General features: G+C 42.0%; 1 long non-coding RNA gene across 1 annotated transcript in view; it reads right to left on the minus strand.

The window, feature by feature from the left end:
• LOC134349051 (uncharacterized) overlaps positions 1-8,986 on the minus strand; it is a 30,038-nt gene extending 21,052 nt beyond the window's left edge. The window contains exon 1 of the long non-coding RNA XR_010018573.1: positions 8,926-8,986. This is a non-coding gene — a long non-coding RNA (uncharacterized LOC134349051). The remainder of the gene's footprint in view (positions 1-8,925) is intronic.
• Between the last annotated feature and the right edge of the window lie 1,228 nt (positions 8,987-10,214).

Raw genomic sequence — 10,214 nt, forward strand, 5'->3', positions numbered from 1 at the left:
TGAAGCAATAAAACAAACTACTGTAATCAAAGGAAATGAAGGATCAAGGCTGGCCTTATCAAGAATGCCGTCATCGTGGCCAGTAGAGAATCTAAAAAGAAACCTCAAGCCCTATTGATTATTCCCCAAATCAAAATGGTATTTCACAAGGTGAATGGTAGCGGGAGACTGTGCCTTTCCCACATGCTGAAGACCAGTTTGCAGCATACCTTGAGGTTGCTGAGGCATGAAGTGTTCAGTTGTTATTACCGATGCAACATCTTGCTCAGTTTTATTGCTGTGCTGAGCAGACACAATTGGAACTCTTCTCACAAGCTGAGTAGATGATTTATTAGCTGTCACTGTGAAGAGAAAAAGGATGACTGTAGACTAGCTCTATAGGGATTTTGGAATGGTATCTAATGTCTACAGTGCACTCCACACTGGAACTATAGGCACGGAAACGAGCCCTCTCTACTTACACTCCAACCAACATTCATGATGTGGTGGAGGCATATGATGATGATAATCAGTTCAGGGAAATTCCAAGCCCTGGATATTTAGACCAAAGCTTTTATTAACATTCACTTCATAAAATTATGTCCATTTATCTTCTGCCTTTTATTATAACTCTCTGCAGAAAGGGGTAAAAGGGCACATTGCCAGAGGAGCAGCATGTGGAGACTTGAAGGAGTCATTAAAAGAACATTGAATGCTTCTAAAGCAGTCTGGACAACAGCCATATATGTATGTAATAAAGAAAATGAATATAGATGCTAGAGGGATCTTAAGTAGCATATTTAAAAGCTTTTCTGATTCAGCAAAAAACACTCTGGATTGGAAAATATTTATTAAAAGAGCAGTTCAGTCAAAACTGAAGAGTTTAGGAAGCCCATTGTAGCACTGAGGGGGAAAAGTACTCCTTGAAACTCTGTTTTATTTGAGATCTGTAGTTTGGCCCTGAGATCTCTGTCTTACGTCAGAACATCTTTCAAGAGGTTGAATCGTTGCAAGGCATCAGGCCCTGATGGTGTACCGGGTGGGGCACTGAAAACCTGTGCCAACCAACTGGCTGGAATGTTCAGAGACATCTTCAATCTCTCACAACTGCAGTCGGAGGTTCCCACCTGCTTCATAAGGGTGACAATCATGCCAGTCCCCAACTGCACTCAACTCTACTGCGGTGAAGTGCTTGAGAGGTTGGTCATGGCTAGAACCAACTCCTGCCCAAGCAGGGACCTGGATCTACTGCAATTTATCTATCACCACAATAGGACTACAGTGGATGCAATCTTCTTGACTCTCCACATGGCCTGTACGATAGCAATATCTATGTCAGGCTGCTGTATGCTGTTTACAGCTCAGTGTTCAACACCATCATACCCCTCAGTACAAATCAACAAGCTCCAAAACCTGGGCCTCTGTACCTCCCTCTGCAACTGGATCCTTGACTTCCTCATTGAGAGACTACAGTCAGTGTGGATTGGGAATAATATCTGATAATCAACACTGACGCACCTCAGGGATGTGTGCTTAGCCCATTTGTCTACTTTCCCTGTACCCATGACCATGTGGCTAGGCACAGCCCAAATGCCATCTAGAAATTTGCTGATGACACAAACTATTGTTGACAGAATTTCAGATGGTGACGAGGAGGTGTACAGGATAGATCAACTGAGTGAGTGGTGTGGCAATTAAAGAAATACCCCTTCCTGAGGGACTTTAGGAAGGAGAAGTGGAGGGAACACAGACCGGTCCTCGTTGAGGAATCAGCAGTGGAAAGGGTCACCAGCTCCAAGCTCCTGGGTGTCAACATCTCTGAAGATCTATTCAGGGACAACATATTGATGTAATTACAAAGAAGGCACAACGACAGCTATATTTCATTCGGAGTTTGAGAATTGTTATGTCACTCAAGACTTTGGCAAATTTCTGCAGATGTACTGTGGAGAGCATTCTAACTAGTTGCATCACTGACTGTATGGAGGGACCACTGCACAGGATCAGAAAAAGCTGCAGAAACATGCAAACTCAGCCAACTCCATCAGAGTCAGTAGCCTCCCCAGCACTGAGGATATATTCAAGAGGCAATGCCTCAAAAAGGCATCCATCATTAAGGTCCCTCATTACTCAAGACATGCCTTCTTCTCACTGCTAACATCAAGAGGTAGGTATATGAGCCTCAATATTTCAGGTTTTTCCTCACTGCTTTCAGATTTCTGAATGGACAATGAATCCATGTACACTACCGCTCTAGTTTTTTTTCTTTTCTTTCTTTCTCTCTTTTTTTGCACTACTTACTTAATTTTATATATTTCCAGTTCAAGATGGTGCTGGTGAACCTCAGCGACTTCCAACTGGTGGCTAATGAAACATGCAAAACAACTAAATATTTCGTTAATCACACTTTTTCTGGCAAGTGATCGCCTCAAGTAATAGTCTGTAACTTCCCTTTAGAGTTGAAGGCAATTCGATGTGGCAGAACCGAGGCAAGGTGAGGCGGTGGGCCAGTCACCAGGAATGAGGAAGACATGAGGTTCGATCATTTTAAACATCCTGCCAAAGGCCAAATCGAAGCGCCGCGGTCCAGCACCAGAGCGTACCGAATCGGCCGAACTCGATGTTTGGATGGAGACTTAAGCGCAGGCCAAGTCGGAACGGTTGGTTACAGGTCGAATCGAGGTGGCGAGAAACAGGCACCAGAGCAGATCGGGGTGACTGAGCTCGATGTTTTGACGTAAATTTAGGTGCGAGGCCAGATTGAAAGGTTCAGAATGTTGGGGCCTGAGGTGAGGGACAGGCCCATTCAGATCGCTGCTCCATGACTTGGCTCTGTGCTGATCCACGCTGACCCATGGGACTCTCTTTGCGGACTTCATTTCAGAATGCTATATGCTTGCTGTTACAGTTTACATGATATGTTTTTTCTCTCTGCACATTGGGTATTCGACAGTCTTTTTTTATGTGTTCTTTTGGGTCCTTTGTTTCATGGCTGTATGATGGGAAATGAAATTCAAGGTTGAAGCATGTATACATACCTTGATAATAAATGTATTTTGAACTTTGAACTCATTCTTTTACTATAAAAGATCATTTTTATTATTATGTATTGTACTGTTGCAAATTTCACGATATATGCAAGTGATATTAAACCTGATTCTGTGTCTGATGGAGAATATTTATAAATGATACAAGGTGATGAAATAGCAGAATTCTATTGAAGAAGCAAACAATCTGTCGAAGATTTATGGTGGATATAGACAGAGTAAATGCAAGTGGGCTTTTTCCACTGAGGTTGTGTGAGACTAGAACTAGAGGTCGTGTGTTGAGGGTGAAAGGTGGAATATTTAAGAGGAACATGAGGGGGAACTTCTTCACTCAGAGGATGGTGTGAGTGTGGAAGCAGCTGCCAGCAGAAGCTGTGGATGCAGGTTTCATTAGAACATTTAAGAGAAGTTTGTGGATGGGAGTGGTATGGAAGGCTACCATCCAAATGTGGGCCAGTGAGACTGGGCGGTAACAAAGTTTGCCGCTGTCTAGATGAGGGAGAGAGCCTGTATCTGTGCTGTACTGCTCTACGTCTCTAAGGAACTTTTAGTGGGTCAAGATGCAGGATTTTGGTCAGGAACGTTTACAATTCTTTTTATCCCATATATGCTGCTCAGCCCACTGAGTTCCTCCAGCAGATTATCAAAATTAGACTCAGGTTTAATATCACCGGCATATTTATGAAATTCGCAGCAGTGCAATGTAATACATGATAAATATAGAAAAATAAGTAAATGAATTACAGTAAGTAGATATATGTATATTACATAGTTAAATTAAGAATAGTGCAAAATCACAAATTATGAAAAAATGAGGTAGTGTTCATGGGTTCAATGTCCATTTAGGAATCGGATGGCAGAAGGGAAGAAGGTGTTGCTGAATCGCTGAGTGTGTGCCTTTAGGCTTCTGTATCTCCTCCCTCCCAGTAACAACGAGAAGAGGGAATGCCCTGGATGATGGGAGTCCTTAGTAATGGACACCGCCTTTGTGATGCACTACTCTTTGAAGATGTCATGGGTACTATGGAAGCTAGTACCCATGATGGGGCTGACTAATTTTACAGCTTTCTGTAGCTTTTCCCGATCCTGTGAAGTAGTCCCCCCACCCCATACCAGACGGCGATGTAGCCTGTCAGAATGATCTCCATAGAACATTTGTAGAAGTTTTTGAATGTTTTAGGTGACAAACTAAATCTCCTCAAACTCCTGATAAAATATAACTGCTGACTTGCCTTCTTTATAGCTGCATCACTATGTTGGGCCCAGGTTAGATCCTCAGAGATATTGACACCCTGGAACTTGAAATTGCTCACTCAGATCTCTCGAACAGGATTGGTTCATGTTCCTTCACCTCACTCTTTCTGAGGGTGACAATCAGCTCTTCGGTCTTGTTGATGTTGAGTGTAAGGTTGTTGCTGTGACACCACTCAAGCAGCTGGTATATCTCGTTCCTGTATGCCCTCTCATCTCCATCTGAGTTTCTGTCAACAGATTCCTCCATCTACATTCTCGTGTGTCTTCTTCTGAAGAACCTTTGCAGTTTTAATGATGTTCAGCAACCAAACTGAGCAGCCATGTATTCCCTCCTAGGTAATTGTTCAGAAAGTGTTCATTACCATGCCCCGATCTATCCTCATTCTTTACTTACGCTAACATTGAGCCTCATGAGGTAATTTTTAATGATTTATTATAATTTCCAACTGCTATCTTTGCTGCTTGATATTTATAGCTTGCATTACCATTTTGTGCATTCCTTAAAATTACTGAGAAGTTGAAAGCAAAACAGAATCCAATGCCTGGAAACTGAATGATATGTTAATTGTCTGTGTGCACCAGGTCAATGAAGATTTGGTGTGAGGGCCCATCAATGGAATATTTAGAGGTGTACAAAGGCTAAAACTTTTTATGCAGTTAAATAGTAAAAGGAGTTAACCTTTACGCACTTTTTAGCATAGCTAAGTGAATGAAGTAAAATTTGATACGTCTACATGAAACAGAAGGGTTGTATGGGGTTGGAGAAGTGAGGCCCAGAGAAGTTGTGACATGGGATCAGAGGATCAGATAGAAATCAGCAAGGGGTTGTTGGGCTAAAAGTGGAAGCGTGCTTGTGCCAGGGGATTGTTAGAGGATCTTGGGTGAGGGTTAACTGCTGCCGAAGATCAGAGGTTACTTGGTTGTTGGGGGAACAGTTCAGGGAACATTGGTGTTTGGGTTGGCATTTCAGGAGTCGGGAGTACTTGCATGTTTTCATTTGGGCAGTGGGAATGGTGAGGCTTAGTACAGGAAGGTCAGAGGTAAGTTTCTTTTTTACACAGAGAATGGTGGGTGGATGGAGCACACTGCCAGGGGTGGTGGTAGAGGAAGATACATTAAAGACATCTAACAGACACTTAGATAGGCACACTTATCACGGTAGAATTGAAGGTTATGAGGAAGGGAAGGGTTCGATTGATCTTAGAGTAGGTCAAGCGGTTTGCACAACATTGTGGGCCGAAGGGCCTGTTCTGTGCGTTCTGCACTGTTCTATGTTCTGCTGGTGGGGAGGAGGCAATTAGAGTTGTCCTAGTCATAGTCATAGTTCTGTGAGCCAGCTTGTCTTAAAAGGGCTTTACTTTAGGTGGGTTCTGAGTGTCAGATTTTCCAGGCTTGGACCTGCTCAGTGGTGTTTCCTTTAAGTAATGTTTAAAGCACCTGCAGGTGTGCTGATGAGGTTTGTGTCTGTGAGGGCTGCTTGCATCAGCTGTGGGTTGCACATGTTTAGGTGAATATCAGAAGGTTGTGACTGGGTGTGTGTTGTACATGAATGGAAGAGTGAAGGTCTGCACTCCTCTGTGCCAGCCATCAGTACTTCATTATTCATTAAGAGTGAATAAGTGAATTCAACCTAAATAAGGCACCGTGTGACCCCATTTAAGGCCAAACTTCCATAGGTCTAGCAACGAGGGGCACATCTCTGTCATGTTTCAGCCATTAAAAATTCAGTCTCTTTGGTGAAAATCACATAATTGGACATATTGGAGAATGTTATCCATTGTTCATGAGTTGTAAGATCCAATTTTATTCAAGAAACCAATTGCTATATGCGGCTAAGGATCTTGTGTGCACAAATTTCTTTAGGCCATAAGACCCATATGGCCCATCAAGTCTGTTCTGCCATTTCATCATGGCTGATCCGTTTTTCCTCTCGGGCCCGATCTCCTGCCTTCTCTGCGTACTCTTCATGCCCTGACCAATCAATAATCTATCAACCTCTGCCTTAAATATACATAAAGATCTGGCTTCCACAGATTCACCATTCTCTGGCTAAGGAAATTCCTCCTCATCTCTGTTCTAAAAGGACGCCACTCTATTCTGAGGCTGTATCCTCTGGTCTTAGACTCTCCCACCATAGAAAACATCCTCTCCACATCTACTCTATCAAGGTCTTTCACCATTAGATAGATTTCAATGAGGTCACCCCTCACTCTTCTGAATACCAGTCAATACAGGCCCAGAGCCATCAAACGCTCTTCATATGACAAGCCATTCAATCCTGGAATTATTTTCGTCAACCTCCTTTGTACCCTCTCCAATTTCAGCACATCCTTTCTAATACTCTGTGAGGCCTCACCAGTGCTTTATAAAGTCTCAATGTTTCTTCCTTGCTTTTATATTCCAGTACTCATGAACGGAATTTCCCTTGCATTCCTCAACCTCACCATCTCCTCAACCTTCACGTTAACCTTTAGGGAATCCTGCACAAGAACTCCCAAGTCCCTTTACACCTCAGATTTTTGTATTTTCTCTTCATTTAGAACATAATCAACCCTTTCATTTCTTCTACCAAGGTGCATGATCATACACTAACTGACACTGTATTCCATCTGCTATTTCTTTACTCATTTCCCTCATATGTCTAAGTCCTTTTGTAGTCTCTCTACTTCCTCAAAACTACCTGCCCTCCCCACCTATCTTCATATCACCTGCAAAATTTGCAACAAAGCCATCAATTCTGACATATAACACAAAAAGAATCAGTCACAACACAGACCGCTGCGGAACACCATTAGTCACTGGCAGCCAACCAGAAAAAGCTCCCTTTATTCCCACTCTTTGCCTCCTGTCAATCAGCTACAGCTTTATCCATGCTAGAATCTCTCCTGTAATACCATGGACTCGTAACATGTTAAGCAGCCTCATTTGTGGCATCTTGTCAAAAGCCGTCTGAAAATCCAAGTATACAAAAGCAACCGTTTCTCCTTTGTCTATCCTGTTTGTTATTTCTTCAAAGAATTTTAACAGATTAGTCAAGCAAGATTTTCCCTTGGGGAAACCATGCTGACTACGGCCTATTTTCTCATGTGCCTCCAAGTATCTATATCTGTGCACTTGTAACGCTACTGTGACACTGTAATTTCCTTTGGGATCAATAAAGTATCTATCTATCTATTTACCTTCCTGCCTGTCCTTTCGATACAATGTGTATCCTTGGACCTTAAGCTTCTGGCTATAATTTTCTTTCAGCCACTATTCAGTGATGCCTACAACATTATACCTGCCAATCTGTAACTGTGCTACAAGTTCATCAACGCACATTGAAATATAGCACCTTCAGTCCTGTATTCACCCTTTTGGATTTTGTCCACCTTTTAACTCATCCTGTTGACTGCAATTTTATCCTATCATTGCCCTCCCCTTGCTAGGGGTCTCGTTACAAATTGCCTCTGTTTGTAAACCAACTACCCCATCCTCAGCACCCTAGTTTCCGGTTCCCACCCTCCTGTCAAATTAGATTAAACCCTGCCGAACAACTCCAGCCCACCTGCCCGCAGGGTTTAGACTCTGCGTATATGGCCAGTACACTCACAGTGGTTGCCAGGCATGTATAGTGATTTCATTTGGTGTGGAATGCACAATTGATGTCATTTGATTTTCTACCTTCAATGTACAGCTTGGAAAGTGCTGAGGCTTTGACAGTAGCAGGACCAGCTGGAGGGTTCAGGCTTGCTTCTCAATTATCAAGAGGGCTTGAGTCAACCTGCACTGTTGTCAGGGTGTCCAGAAAATAATGATTCACACAGGATTGATTGTTGTTCCTTTCAGAAAGCATTAAAATCCTTGATCAAATGATGGCTCTAACTTGAAATATTAACTGATTTCTCTTTCCTCAGCTGCATCCAGCATTTCTGTTCTTATTATGTAAAACTTCTTTTATTTTTTTTCTAAATGGTTTGCAAAACATATAATGAAACTTGTTGAATGTAGAACTGTTCTTAACTCACTTCTTTTTAACTTGCTTTCTGTGTGGAACAAAGGCAAAATCCAAGCTAATGACTGGGAACATATTGCTCACATTTATCCCTTACATAAATGCGTGTGCTAAAATGCAGCTTGATTTCCATTTAAATAAGTATTTAGCTGTGCATATGCCTGAATAGGAAAAGTATGGCATAGCATCAAGTCTGAGACAAACAGTTCAATCACATTTATAGCTCCGAGACTATGAGAATGATTTACAACATGCATGTATTAAACTAAAAGGAAAATTAGCTCTGTTCTTTATAATATAATTATTTCCATTAAATTTACTGAGGAGTAAATAGTTTAATACTGATAAATGGATATTAGGAACTTAATTACTAATTATTTTACATTTTTTGCTGTTAAGGTCTGGGTGTGATGTGCTCAAGTTAATCAGTCATTTCTCTTGCAGGCAAGGTTGGCACACGACTACGAGCAACAGCAGAAGGCTGGCAGCAACAAGACTGGGAGGACAGATGTGAAGCTTATCGTGTCAGTGGTGCAGAGATCGTATACTGTATGGTACTTTCTGTCAACATTAGTGTTTCTCTGAGATCCTGCCTCCTCCCTATCCTTCAAATTCCCTTTGGATGGAATTAATTAGGCAAGCATGACTTACCCGATCTTCCCTTTGCTACAACCGTTTCCTATACTTTCAGATATCCAGGATTTTCCAGCTGACTAGGGCTAGTTGCTGAGGAGAGAAATGGAAGAAATTGATACCCTGTCATATAATCTGAAATCCACTACTTCAGGCACACTGTGGATGGAGGAGAGCAGTTTACAGGCCAGATCCAGAGGATGATTCAGTGGAAGATAATGGCATGCATCCATCACGATCTGTCTGCAAGATGCTTACATTTTCCGGTGTATCTGAAAACCTGCATGAATTGTGAAGAAGCATGAGGAAGTTCAGCTCCAACTTCTCACATTGCTTTGCACAAGGTGTGGTGTCCATCCTCTCTGCAGAGAATGATACTGTAACCCGTTCCAATGGATCCATGCCATGATCCAACCGACGGCCAAGGTCTCTGCAGCTAATAAAGTGCAGTCACCCAAGAATGAGAGCTGAAATAACTTCGACATTATTTCACATTTGAAAGTCTGAAAGGACTCATTGACTAGAAGCCTTTTCGCTATGGTCTCCTCTTGTAGGAAGATCTTAACCTTGAGCTTTGTCCTCTGAGGTCTGCTGGATGCCAATGGTCACTACATTTTGGAATAAAAGTTAACCTTCACCTCAGATTACAATGCAAATCCAGACAATGCTTGCAGCTTTTCAGTCAAGTAAATCGATATTTCCCAATGGATTCTCAGCAAACCTACAAATAATTAAAAATTTAATAAATAAAAGCAGTCCATTGGTACCTCATGTGTGTTCTGCCATTCAAAGTAGTTGTAGCTCTCTCCTTGGATACTATTAAATAGTGAAGCTGGGAATATCTCCTCTTGATAGCTGGTCTGTGTTTTTCTGCGCAGTTTCATTTGGTGTACGTACTCTATGTGACCATGTCACTAGAGCAAGTATTGAGATAGTATTCCTTGAAGGGCAATGTCACCAACGACCTTCAGCGTCTGTGGAACTTGGATTTAAAAATAAACTTCTGGTAGTACTGTGCAGGTCGAGAAGCATCTGTGGTGGCAAAGAGATGGTCAGATTTCAGTTTAGAGTATGCATCATGGCTGAGTTTGTGGATCAAAGATGGAGTGCAGAGGTAGGGGAGGGGAGATAGTTTTAGGAAATTAACTTGCAACTCAATCTGATTGAAAAGGTAAAGTATAGGAGAGAGATCCTGGACAGACTAGTAGGTTAACTGAATGGATTATAAGAACGATGGATTTAATTTGATAAGCAGCTTGTAGGTATGTATTGTAGAGTAATAGATACAAAATGATGGAGGAACTCAG

The sequence above is a fragment of the Mobula hypostoma genome, chromosome 7, assembly GCF_963921235.1.
Source record: "Mobula hypostoma chromosome 7, sMobHyp1.1, whole genome shotgun sequence".
NCBI lineage: Eukaryota > Metazoa > Chordata > Chondrichthyes > Myliobatiformes > Myliobatidae > Mobula > Mobula hypostoma.